This window comes from Salvelinus alpinus, chromosome 9 (genome assembly GCF_045679555.1).
Source record: "Salvelinus alpinus chromosome 9, SLU_Salpinus.1, whole genome shotgun sequence".
Classification (NCBI taxonomy): Eukaryota; Metazoa; Chordata; class Actinopteri; order Salmoniformes; family Salmonidae; genus Salvelinus; species Salvelinus alpinus.
The window spans coordinates 35,905,159-35,919,325 of NC_092094.1; the positions used below are offsets into that span (position 1 = coordinate 35,905,159).

At 40.2% G+C, this 14,167-nt stretch overlaps 2 long non-coding RNA genes across 3 annotated transcripts in view; one reads left to right on the top strand and one right to left on the bottom strand.

Annotated features, from left to right (window-relative positions):
• Positions 1-744: 744 nt before the first annotated feature.
• Positions 745-8,954, bottom strand: LOC139584717 (uncharacterized). The gene is made up of 4 exons (XR_011676819.1): positions 8,888-8,954; positions 8,292-8,507; positions 3,894-3,959; positions 745-2,042 (listed from the first exon to the last, which is right to left on the bottom strand). It is a non-coding gene; the product is annotated as an uncharacterized lncRNA (long non-coding RNA).
• Positions 5,264-14,167, top strand: part of LOC139584716 (uncharacterized) — a 123,115-nt gene continuing 114,211 nt past the window's right edge. Inside the window, exon 1 of one of the 2 annotated variants that reach the window (XR_011676817.1) lies at positions 5,264-5,697. This is a non-coding gene — a long non-coding RNA (uncharacterized lncRNA). The remainder of the gene's footprint in view (positions 5,698-14,167) is intronic. The other variant, XR_011676818.1, reaches the window with a different exon arrangement.

Below are 14,167 nucleotides of genomic sequence, written 5' to 3' on the forward strand. Positions count from 1 at the left end.
TATTTTAAACTTAAAATGAACAAATAAGCTAAAATATTGAAACGACACTGATGTATCCAACTGACTCTTTTTGACCTTTACTCCAGCTCTTCAGTATCTTTCTACTCTACTTAATGTGACCCAAACTCAATTTAGCATGAGGGAAGTTTTCTCCACCCCCCTCGGCCTGTTTTCTCAGCCATTGTTAATACAGTATATGGCGGTAAATGGTCCCAGAAGCCCAAACCATGCCGCCACACTGCACTAAAACCTTAAGATGCTTAGTAATATTCTTTAATCTAGCCCACTGATGTGTTTAAAGAAGCGATTCAGCTTTTCCAAACTTTGAGGGTTCAAAGTCTCAGAAGCATGGTGTCAGAATGCCAATGAGCTAAATAAAGAGTAGCCAAAATGGGCTTTGGGGGATTTGAAACTTAGGCCCCTTGAATCCCTTTGATCTAAACAGAATTACGGCCAAAATAATGCAGAATATCACATGCCAGGCACTGGGATTCTGCCAAAATGTTCTCTATTTGGCATGTAGAATACAACGTTCCAGGTTCAATATGGAATGGTCAATATGAACTACATGTGGATTTCATCTAAATTGGATAGTTTGAGGTTCTTTGGAGAGAATATTCTTATGAGATTAGAGGATGGCCCATCTGAATGTTGTTGTATTGACCATCTCTAAATTAAACCTCCCACTGTTCTTTCATTCCCAAGACCTCCATGTGAAAATACATGTCCTTTCAGATGGGCAAGTTGTCCTGGTGCTGGTTTTGGCATCTTCATTTATGACCTTCTCCCCAATCTTAATGCAATATCAAAGTCTTGCTAACATTATCTCAGATGGATAAATCACAAAAATAACCCCATTCCTGTCATACACAGTTAAGGAATCATACAATTAAAAACAGCTATGCACCAAGGGTAATACAATTAATTTCTGCTCTTTCTATCACACATTAGCATATGTGCCATAATATAAACATTTAAATGAGCTAATAATCAAATATGGCATTAATTAAAACCATCCATTATAATGGCTTTTTATATTGTTATTGAAGCATTGATGATACCTAATTATCTGACTGTCAATGACATGAAACACTCAGGGACAGCAATATCAACAACTGATTACAGTTAGTAACAGAGGCACATATAATGTTAAAGTCAACATAGCAGAGTGAAATAATATCAAATGTTTTGAAGGACTACATATTTCAACTAGAATTGTGATGCCACTTCACCTTTTGTTATATGTAGGAGGAAATGAATATAATGTGCTTTGCAATTAAAAATATCAACTTAAAAGTTTATATATGATTCCATACACTTTTTGCTCACACAATTGAGGGTGAAAATGACAAACTTTTATAATTCAATCTCTAATTACCATAATTCAACACACTAATCTCTTTGCCAAGCCACAGAAATTAGGGTGTTCACTACGGTCAGGGAACCAGATTATTACCCCCCGGCCCAAACACGTCACATTGCTTTTCTAGGGCAAAGCAAACTCCCAGAGCAAAAGTTTGACAGAGTTTTTAAGGACAATCAAATGTGAATGGACTTAATTCCAGATACAATATACTCCTGTCATATACAGCAGCTTGTCAAAGTACTTTCAAATAACTAAACAACAGGGTGCCTGGAAAGGTCAACACATTATAGCCAGAAACTTTAGCAGGTGTCATGAGAATTGACTTTTCTTCAGAACAGTATTTGTATATGTGAAGAAAATAATCACTGGTTTCCTTTTTTACATGATTTTCGAACTTGACAAATATGCACCATGTTAAAATCCACAGATAATGAACAAAAAGCCAGGACTCAATATTCAGTTTAGTAACAAAGGGACGGATCAATTACAATACTGCTAAAGAAAAGGGGAGTACGGACTTGCCAGATAATGTCCATCTTGTTTTAATTGTCCACATATTTTTATTTTTCTAGGCGACATGGCCATTACTTCACAGTCACCACTTATCGGAAGAATCTCACAGGATTAATGGTTTCACTTCTGCTTGTAAGAAATGTTTAAATTGTCCGGATTATCACTGCAAGAAAAAAAGAATGGTTATTTGTCATTGTGTTAAGCAGTGAGAGTGAGTAATGTAACAAAACACTGAGTTAAGCACACTACTAACCCTTCAGGGGAATTCAGCCAGGTTGAATGGGATACACATGTCAGACAGGCTATGCATAAAGCTGTGACTTCTCTTGCCTATCATGTCAAACGTTTAGGCTATAACTTTCCGGAGACGTTCACAGAACATATTGTGTTGAATGTTGAGTCTGATTGTTAGCTATAGTTAGTTCAACGTATGTGGCAAGAAGCTAAGTAACATGATGGGAAGTCTTAAGTTGATTGATTTCTCAGGCAGATAATAAATACCGTTCCGGCCCAGGGGAAAATTGATGGTCTGGATTGAATTTGAGACTCCCCTCCACAACAAAGACAGTCAATAGTACAGTATGCTGCTTGAATAACCACAATACACACTTGCAAAAACAATTAAGATATTCAAGAAGTTATACAGTATGTTTTACAATCCACAAAAAGCACAATGTGTGTCTATAATTTTAGCAATAATGCTTCATTACTTAGCTAAACTAACAGAGGTATTTACAAAGAAAAGCTATCAACAGCATTTAACTTAATGGTCTGTGTTTTAAAAGTAAGCCAATATCCATTCATACAGTATGTGAGAAATAGCCTATTCCTACCCATATCATAATAGCGCTTGTACTATTGTGACTACTACTGTAGAACACGGTTGACACAGGTCTTTTCTGGTTGATTCAACGTGAGCACCTCTCCAGTGCTCTCAGGACCATGGTGTCCACAACTTCCCCTCCTTACCTTTAAGTCAACAACTGATCTAGACCTGGGAAACTAGAGGAGTGGACCCTTGAGCCAATCAATATCTTTACTCGATAAAATAAGTCTCAAGAAGAAACGCAAACAGACACTACATCTGTCAGAGGCTAGAATAGTACATCCATTATATAAGAAGTCTGGATTACTGAAACCTTGTCTTTATCTTATCAAAAACCTCACTACAGTCTCATGAAAAATGTTCAGTGACTATCTCAAAAGAAAGTACAACTATATTAAAATCAGAGTAAATTAGTGTATATATTTTTAAAATATATTCTGATATGTGATTTATGATTAGAAAAGTAGCTATGTAGTATCAAGTTTTTATTTATATTAAATTCAACAACCGTAGCCCCCACATTTCACGGATAGGGCTGGAGTTCCGGAAGGCAGATTTTTCCTATGGCAGAGTCTCTATACATTTGTACCGCCAAGGTACCGGCATTTACCTCTCCCTTTAATCTACTACATTATTTTTCTTGTCTGTCTCTTTCCTAGTATCTATTAGCCACTCTCCACTATCTGTTTGTGCTGTATTTTTTCTCCTTTTTTCCCATGAATGTTTTATATATTGGTGGAGAATGATTGTTCACTGCAATGAGGCCGGCCCCAGCCTCAGTAAGACAAATTGCTCCAGAACGCCTAAATGGCAGTCAATGATAACTCACTGTAAGGAGAGTAAGTGACTTCCAATGGAGTGGATGGGGGACGGAGAGTAATGGCAGAGCACAGGTGAAAAATAGATGTTTGGCTCTGTGTAATTACTCCATTAGGGGGCTCTCTGTTAATTTACCAAACCACAGCAAGTGTTTTTACAGCATCCAGGAAAAAAGTACTGCGACTGGACCAAGAGGAGTCCCACAAGTCTTAACAACACCCTATCAAAACAGACTCTATGAAGTGTTAACTAATGGCCAAATATGCACTCTATGTATGGTCTAATAGCACAAACAACAGCTACTCCACAGTTAAGTACACTCATAGATGTAAAGATAAAGTTAATTTATTGACTTGACCAATGAATTACCTGCAGTATGGCTGCACATGTTCAGACAGCTTTAACCTCCACATCGCCCGCTGTTGAACGGATCAGCTGTGAAACATTCAAATCAAGGTTAGCTATAAAAATGGACAAATGAAAAACTGTCCATTAGATATCAGCACCCCCGCCCTGCCCATTCCCAGACAAACATAATGATCACCATTTTTTTTTTACCATTTGGTGTCAGGCAGCAATACAGCCTGTAGCAAACTAGACAAAGGAACATGAAAAAATGCTGCAATATGGTCTTAAGAGTTTTGTCTGACCATACAATCTGCTTTGTTAAGTCAACTTTAAAAACACTGCTAAGAGCGGTGCCCACAGCTTCATCACTGAATCTCAGATTGACCTTGGACTCGTCTCTTACAGTACTTCCCATCTGTTAGGGTCCCATCCCGGGATACATCCCGACAGGCTTGGGCTTTAAACCTGCTTTGCTTTCTTTCAGCTATCAAACCTTGATAGGGGGCTATCTTATTGGTATACTGGGTGAAGTACTGCAAGCGCAAAGGAGTTTCAGTCTGGGAACTTATTCAGAGTGTGAAATCTTGACCATTTTTCTATAATATGGCTGGGGACGACTATGTGGTCCAATGCTAATCCTTCACCAGCTATGTACTTTGTAGAAAGGAGTGTTACTGTTTCCCGACTTGTCGCATGTTTCAAACTTGTGTAACTGATTTGCAGGTAATGAACATTACTAAAGAGTGAAGGCTATGTGTGTGAGAGAGAGAGGGAAAAACATTATAGAAATATAGACTGAAGTGAGGAGACATTTGCTTTGTTGAACACCATATCATATTGTCCTGTGAGGGTCTATCAACACATTATATCTTACAATACATCTGTGACTACATTGATGATGCTGAATATACTTTATAAACTAGGCTATAAAAGCTGTAAATAATAGCACTATAATAATAGCAATTCTAATCAAGGTTCACATTACAGTGTGTCTTATATGCCTACATTATAGTGCCATATTCCTGCATTGTATGTGCTTCCATGCGCACGCGCTTATAATTCACAAACAAGGCCGAACCTGGACCGTGTTAAGGCCACCCCAGAACAGACAGTAGGAAAAATGAATGACCCACTATTTGAAATAATAGATTGTAATGTGTTGTGTGTATTGGTGCATTGGGTTACTGTGTGACTGTGTCGGAGGTAGGTAGGTGTATGAATCGCTAACAACTCATACACAGAGTTATCTCCACCCTGACACCATGTTAAAAAATGTTTTACAGTGCCCTGATGAATCATGCATTTCTTGTTTATAAAGTCTTGTATGCAATGCTTAATTTGTATACTCGACATAAGCATGGTATGTGGGTTTCACCTACCTGTAGTTTCATTTTAAATAACTGTTGTTCACTCTCCCGATCATTGTTCAACTGTTCAACACATACATGACACCGTGCATTTGCTAAAGGAAGGATTCAAGCTTCCAACTCTCCTTCACGCGCATGTCTAACTTAAAAATGCGGACTACGGCGCCGCTCAGTGGACATAACTGTACAGTCAGGTCCATCAACATGATTTCCTACTGTTCCGCGCTGATGATTTTGGACATTTTTCCGTGTTGTCAATAATGACTTTAATGATCTGCAAATTGATTTATAGTCGAAAAACTGAAACATCATTGCCTACTCAGTAAGACTACTGGGATATTATGGTTCAGGTTTATGTTTTTTATGTTCAGTGGATGTACTTTTGAAGGCCTAAATAATTATTGTAGTTTCAAAAAAACATTCACGGAGGATAGTTCTGCAGCCTCGCAAGCAACAACGTAAGTAGCCTAATATTACGTATTTTCTTGTTTTATATTGCACATTTGACGAAGGCTACAGTGGATTGCTACATAACTTGACACTAACCAGAGTAGCCTACTACATTCCAAAAAGTGTTATACAAATAATGTAATGTGCAATTTATAATTTAAATAAAGTTATTAAAGGTATGCTTGACAGTTTATAGGTAAGCCGTAACTTCTTATATGTCTTAACCCAACATGTTAATTGTCAACACTCATTCATAATATTTAAATTCATACATATATTTTCGTTTGGTGATATTGGCCATATTCACATTGTAATCTATCCAATTTTGTTATTTTGTTATTCACATAGCTCTTGTGGTGTGTGGTGTATGTGTGTGTGTGTGTGTGTGTGTGTGTGTGTATGTGTGTGTGTGTGTGTGTGTGTGTGTGTGTGTGTGTGTGTGTGTGTGTGTGTGTGTGTGTGTGTGTGTGTGTGTGTGTGTGTGTGTGTGTGTGTGTGTGTGTGTGTGTGTGTGTGTTGAAATAACATACACTTTATATAAAGTATCAGCACAGCAGCCATATTTTCATAGTATCAGAAGCCTTGTTTGAATCCACACGTATCTTCAGAAAAGGATCCTATGTGTGCATAGTGCAGTATTTTATGAGTGCAAACCCCCAATGTGGAACAGTGTGTGTTCTGACCTGTTTAAAAAGCAAGGTTTACCTTGGTTAGTTTTGATTGATTAATTAATAACAGATCATTGAGCATGCATGCTGAGATCTAACTGAGGCCTGGCCCATGACAGAGTACGGGTTAGGCTGCTGCCTTGCTCTGGGTGTAATTGTGTGTGGCTAGGTGGCCTCCTGCACTGCAAGGGAGGGAGAGAGCCTGCCTCCTGCTCTCTGGAGCAGCCTGCCACAAAATGCTTGCAAGCACCTCCCTATGCTAACACCTAACTACAGAGAACAGAGAAAGACTGCAAACATTCAATGGTTTCTCTCGCCATGTGGAATTGTGAAGGAACCATCGCATTAGGTAACACTGTACATGTATAAATTAAATAGTCTGCTTTTCGTGAAAGTTTTTTGTGTCCTGCAAATAGTAATACTCCTCAAATATAATTTTGACAATTGGTTGGACTTAAAACATATCCATATTTTGTAACCATTTACACCTTTATGTTCTAGTAAATTGGTATTTTCCATTTTATATAAGCCATTGTTTGCTCTAATATAATTCTGTCACAGTTGAATTGTCTTTAGATTAAACATCTGTTTCCTTACAAGGTGCATGATTTGTTGTCCCATATCCTCCACTACCACAACTGGTTAGCCTGCATTGGTAACCTTTTGTGCACAAGCAACAAACGAGTTCACAGCGTCTGTGGTCTAGGCTTCTCCGGGTTTCCGTTGCAATAGATGGGCTACCCTTTATCTCATGCTAATGTAGCACAGAAAAGATATCTGCCTTTAAAGACATGACAGTCTGTTAAAAAAGGCTTTGCCTAGCATTTGAAGTCATAAAAGTGACAGAAGACTTCAAGAGGAAGACCCCAGACTGGCAGTCTTTAAGATGAGTGAGAGGAGAACAGGCGACATGCTTTTTCTTCCCATCCAGAGGAATATTCTGTGGCCAAGCTTGATTATTAGAGATGAAGGACAGGCTGAGAGGATGTGGAATTGTTAAGTCCTTGAATCCTTTCACCAAAGCCTTCCATAGTAACATTATTCTGCTCTTCGTTTCTACAGTATGCAGTTGAAGGTGCATCCTTGTCCTTGATATATTTTTTTCTTTTCAGGATTAGCTCAACTTGAGATGCATTCAGACTGATTATACGAATGGAAAAATAATACATACGATTTGATATCAACCACCCAACTCATCAGAATTATTTATTATTTTCAACTTTAAGGTGATGAACTATATAGACGTAAAAGCAAATAACAAAATTGTCATTCTCCACACAAAGATATTAATATCTTATACACTAACACATGACACTACATTTCTGTCTTAACTCAAAAGCAACTTACTGAATGATATTTGGAATTATATTGCATCTCAGTGTACTATTTGTGAGCGCTGGGTGCAATCTGTGCCATAAACCAGCGTTGTGGTGTTATGTGACACCCTGAGCTTGGATTCAGGACCTCTGCACCCTGAATGTTGCCTGCCACTAAAACCCTCCACGTGAAAAGCTGTGTTTCATTTGTAGCTCTGCTATCCATTATTGTCAGCATATTTGATAAGTCCTAAACCCTAAAATGAGTCCCAAATGATTTCAGACTAGACTGAATATTGCACGGCAGGAGGCTGAAAATGAGACCTTCCCTCAAGAGAGTGCCTGCAGCGTGTTCTACATGGTGCAGAAACCGGGAGGTTTCATGTTGCGTGAAAACACACTCTTTGACCATGCAATTATATATTTATTAACAACTCGTAGTTGTTGTTAGTTGTAAAAAAATTAAAAAAAAAAAAAAAAAAGAGGGAGGGAGGAGATGTAAAACTGCAGTGAAAATAAGGGTGGCCTTGTAGTTTTGTGTGAGGAAAGATTAGTAACAGAGCCGACATCAAAGTGCAGACCGTAATCAGTGACTCATAAAATAAGGAGTTTTCTCACCCTCTCAGAAGCAGGCACACAGCACAGGGAAACTGAGTCGTACAGCTCAGAGTCACAGGCGTAGTATGAGAGCGGCATCAGGTTCAGTAGAGGAAGCTGGCACAGATTGATTCTTGAACTGTCAATACTGCTGGAAATCAGATCCCAGTGGTTGGAGATTAGCCTCCAGCAGTGGCTGTGATGTCGCACATAATGCCATAGGTGTGTTAAGTCACACTGCAGACAAGAAAACAACACGTGTGATTATTTTACTTGGGAAAGTGAAACAGACATATTTCAGTGTTTCTGTTTAATTGATGGACATATTGGTGCCCAGTATAGGTATCACAGTATGGTCTTTCAACTCTGGGATAAAATCCAGGATTTAACAAAATCATAGCTTGACATTTGAAGTCATCTCCCCAAAATATGGTATATTCTTAAAATGCAGTTATCATTAGGCACTAACATTTACCATATAGAGCTTTAGATTGATTTAACTTTATTCTACAAGGTTGAGCCAACGACATAATTTTCTCCCAAAAGTAAAGATTTCAACCGGGAAAAGTCAAACAACAAAGCATGACTTAATCATGGAAACTTCAACAGACTCTGACCTTTGGGAGGGATCCATATCTCTTATTCTAGAAGAAACGATGACAATGGCAAGCAGTTGTGTGTCCTTTGTGTTTTGTGGAGATATTGAGTGTTTGAAGTGTTAACACTGACACTAAGCCTCTGGGGGCGAACGGGTGAAGGGGGCGTGTCACACAATGGGATGGGACTTGGATCTTTGCTTCCAGTCCTCTGACCTCTCACCCTGGCTGGTTTTCAGGGTTGCAGTAGCCTGAGTCCTTGGGGCCAGTGTCCGCTTTGATCACATCATGAATTTGCTCGCATAAAGTATTACTTAGTATATAATAAGAGGCACACACACTGAAAATGCTCTAATACATACAGTATATACTGTATTACCACAAATTATAACAACTGAAATACTTGTTTTATGTTAATTGTATAATAGTTCTGATCATGTAAATAGAATATGTCATCAGAATTTAGATTAAGATACCTAGAACTACAGAATGTAAGAACTACAGATACAGTATACGTTTTTGGGAAGATTTTCAATTTTCTCCTTGCCTCTCAGTAAGGCTTATTTTTAGCTGTATAGAGACCCAAATGTCTTGGCAAACCAGTGAACATTCCTTGTCATGGAAATGACCTTTGTAAATGATTATTAGAACTTTGGATGACCAAGTTTTTGCATAATCCTTCTATATTTTATGCCTCCAGTCTCCAATGATCCATTGAGGCCACACATAAAACAGTGGGCCATCTGCACCTGGAGCATGGCTATCAGCTGTATTTTTTTCTCTCTTTGGTTTAGCTTTTTCCTGCTTGTGTGTAGCCTGACCCTGCACTTCCCTTTTCAGGCTACAGAAGCCAAACCAAAGGGAGCTTTCAAAGGGGACTGTCTGCTCGAATCAAGTCAGGGGCCTTTTTAGAATCGGTTCAGAGATCATAGCAAGTTGAAGTCGAGGAAGAGGATGACCCTCTCCTCCAGGCTTGATGGGATCTTGGCCCAGTCAAACCCAGCAGGGCTCAGTCTCTGGACAGCTCCGTCTCTGCAGGCTTTGACTCTGTGATAGTGGGAATGAAAGAGGGCACCAAGAGAGCAGCAGTTCTGATGTGTCAGGCTCAATGTCCTGGCAGTCTCACAGAGCAAACTGGGCAAAGCAAAGGACACAGCCAGCAGGCACGGGGCCAGAACAAGACCCCAAGATTGTGCGACATGTCATCTAATGGCTGTCCTTTTGTTTTAAGTTTATGCATCCAGGATGAGTTGGGGCCAATGATGAAGGTCAGCGTTCATGAGACAAAGAGGAAGTCCTGAACCGGATATACAGTACATGCAGTACAGCATAACAGATATGTCAAAGATGCATAGTTCAGAGTACAGGTCACATATGGATGAATGTCATTGTACTCATGTCAAGTTGCATATGGGATAATCAGAGTCTTATGATTTCTTATTTTAATTTCTATTTAGTTGATTAGTTGTCATACCAAACTCCTTGAATCCTTCTCTTTGGTGGTGACCATGCTGTAAACTGCACTCAAAGAGGCTGATTTGGTTTTCAAGTGTATGTTGTGTACAGCAACTGAGCATTTGGCTGCAGTCCCACACTTTATTGGTGTGTAGATTAAGCATATCAAAGGCTGGGGACTCCAGGTTTTTACTCACTGTAAATGTTTCTGCAGGTTGTGATGGTAGGGAGCTAACAGACGTCTTGTTGACTCACAGGATTATTCCCTCTGTGTTTCTGACCCTGCCCTGCTTGACTTGGGTTCCCCCTACCCCCCGAGATCCCTGCATTCATTAAGATTACGTATTTACTTAAAGCCCTGCGTCTCTTTACATAATGGCTAGTAGGTTTCGTGGAATGGCACTGTGTGTTTCAAGTGCTCAGCGGTGGGGAGAGGACTGAATTTTAAACATGGTGTGCCTCGCCTTGCCTCGGCGTTGACCTTGCTCAAAAAGCCCAGTGATCTCATTCTTCGCTTCAGTAGAATGCTGCTGATTCTCTCTGTTGCACTGTTACTCCTGTTAGAAAGGAGCTCTGTGTTGGCTGACAATGGCATATCACTGCAGGCAACTCTCTCTCTCTGTCTCTGTATGTTCAACGAAATAAGAGGGAAGGAAAATGGCTAATTTCATAATGCTTTGATATGGAGATGTAGACTGACCTGTTTAAGTACTTCAAAGAGAGAAATTAACCACAGGAGAACATAATCCAACTGTATTTTGAAAATCATAGACCGAAAATATGAGGGCGAGGCGAGGAGGGGGGGTAGGATTCCTTCTTTAACTGTGGCAGTCTATCCCTATGGTTATTAGCAAAGACGGGGCATAATGTGTATGGTTGCTGCTGTGCTATTCACATTTGGATGCAGATAAGTATTGACAGTGATGGTCTAAATCCTAAAGAACATTTCATACTGTAGCTGACTCAGCTAATTGAGTGACTGTCAGTGACTGACATAACAAGAGAAAAACTGCTGATGCACGTGGGTGAAGTCGTTTTTTGGGGGCAGCAGACTCTTTTTGTTGCATCACACCCAGAGAGGAAGTCCGCCTTGTGTAGTGTATATCCACTAGGGGCTTGGGGAGCCAGAGTAGCTGACCGAGCAAGAGGGGCCGAGGCACTCTTTTTAACTAGCTAGCTACGACATTTGAACTTCCGGATCCGGTGTTATATACCTGTTTACAAATGCTAGATATATGTCAGGCTAGTCTGATGATTTACTACTACTTTTTAGCCACATTAGCAAGTATGTCTCTTTTTGAATTGCAATTGCTGGAGCTTTAACAGCAGGAGTTTGAACTGCTATCTCTACTCAGGAGTAGAATAATAAAAATACTGAGAAAATGCAAGTTCGTCCACTGAACATTACAAGGAGAATAGAGAATACACATCTCTTGTCCAACCTATGTGAAGCATTGATGAGGAAAGACATTTCAATACTTTCAGATGTCGGTTGCCAGATTTGATGACTTGCCACTCAAATCTCGCACGAGAGAACTCACAGCTTGCCCGTAAGTGCTGCAGAAAGGCAGTCTGTGGCCCTTGGGTTTTGGTGAGTGGCAGCACACAGCAAAGTATCGCTAAGAGCTATAACTTGTAAGCTAGGAATCTCTACAGTTTGTGCCATCGTCACAGAAGTGTGCCAGGCTATCTGACATGTCCTGAATGATCTTTTTGTCGCTTATCCCTCCGTGGTACAATGGGCAGAAATCGGCAGAGATTTTGGGGATCGTTTGAATTATCCGTTTTGTACAGGAGCTGTCGACATCACGTTCGGATCCGAGATCCGACAAACATGGGCAGCGATTACTATAACTACAAGGGCTTTTTCTCAATGATCTTGATGGCAGTCTGTGATGCAAGACACTGACCATATCCAGGTAAGATATACTAAATACATGTGACTATATATACATATGATGTGAAAATTATACCAATATAGACGTTGTAATGATATGCCTCACATAAAAGTGATCTGGCCTCCCAATAAGAGGATGTAAGCCTATGTCCAAAGCATAGGCTACACAGTTGTTACAGAACACATTTGAGGCCTCCCGAGTGGCGCAGCAGTCTAAGGCACTGCATCTCAGTGCCAGAGGCATCACTACAGACTCTGGTTCAATCCTGGGCTGTATCACAACTGGCTGTGATTGGGAGTCCCATAGGTTGGTGTGCAATTGGCCCAGTGTCGTTAGGGGAGGGTTTGGCTGGGTTAGGCAGTTATTTTAATTTAAGAATTTGTTTTTAACTGACTTGCCACGTTAAATATTTTTTTAAATAGCCTTCATGTTCCTGTTCAATACTAATGACCTAGATGACTACTGTTCAATACTGGCCTTAATGACGCCAAGAAGATCTATAACTACCACCACTCAAGAGCCTGGAAAATGTCTGAGAACTGCTTTGGGATCCTTGCTGCAAGATGGAGGATCCTGGGACAAACCCTTGAGGTTGCCCCAGAGAAAACGGAGACCATTGGGAAGGCCTGTGTGACCCTCCACAACTACCTTTGCACAACAGACACTGACAACACAGATTCATCAACACGGTACATCCACCCCACGTTTGTTGACCACTCCACACCCACTTCCAGGAGAGTTGAGACAGGTAGTACAAGAGGACAATCAGTTTCCTGGACCCAAGAAGCATTTCGACAGACAGTGCATCCAAAGTTGCAGTAGACATACGCAACAACTACAAGGATTACTTCCTCAAACCAAGTGTCTTTCTAAGATGCTATAATCACGTGTGGCACCCTACACTAAATGTTGGAGTGTGGTTTGGAAAACGTGTGCACACATACTTTCTCTTCTTCTGGTTGATGACCATTTGTGTCAAATTGTGAGCTACAAACTTGGTTTTGCTGTTTGGATTTAGCAGTTCTTCTGACTTATTCACACTTTACAAATCACAATAAAGAGTACTACAAAGACCGTCACTTCATCCTTGTTTTAGTTGTTCATATATTTTTGGGGAGGCTATACCCTCAAGACATTTACCTAACCTTGTTATGCGTAGTGGCCTTTCAATGAGAACTTTCCTGTTATGGTAAATGGGTGAGAATGGCTGTCCAGCTGTAGACAAGGCTAGACCCTCAAGAAATTTACCTCATCTACATAACACAACGTTGTACATGGTCATGTGTAGTGGCCTTTCAATGGAGACCTTCCTGCTTTGGTACATGGGTGAGTGTCAAGCTGTAGACAATAAGGACAGACCCCCAAGACATTAACCTCATCTACATGACTCATGTAGAAAGCAGTATAAGTTTACTGAGTGACTGATTCAAAACAGTAATATTTTCTGTACAAATAAGTACAAATAACCAGGCAAATACATTTGCAGACCTTTTATTTACTATAACAAGAGGAAAATAGTGCAATGTAATACAGAGGTGAAAGTGTGATGTACCACCAGTAACAAGTACCACCAGTAACAAGTACCACCAGTAACATGTGAATAAGGAAATAAGTATAAAAAACATGCAAAACCCACCACCCTAATGCATGAATAAGAAAAAAAGCACAACAGTATTTGGGGTGAGACAAACGGGAGATGTTGATCAGCAGACACCATCCATGGTACCATGACGTCGTAGACGGTCTTTGCTGGACACTGCTGCTGTTTCTGTAACTTCTGCTGCCGTTCCTTTAATAAGTCATCCACCCGCTGCATAATGTCAGTGTCCAAAGGACCGGCCGTTGGAGCTGGGTCATTGAGATGGGGTGGAGGTTGATGAAGTTTCAGGGCAGAGAGCACGGGTGCTCCTGGATCGGTGGGTTGGGTGTTGGTGAGAAGGGCGGAGAG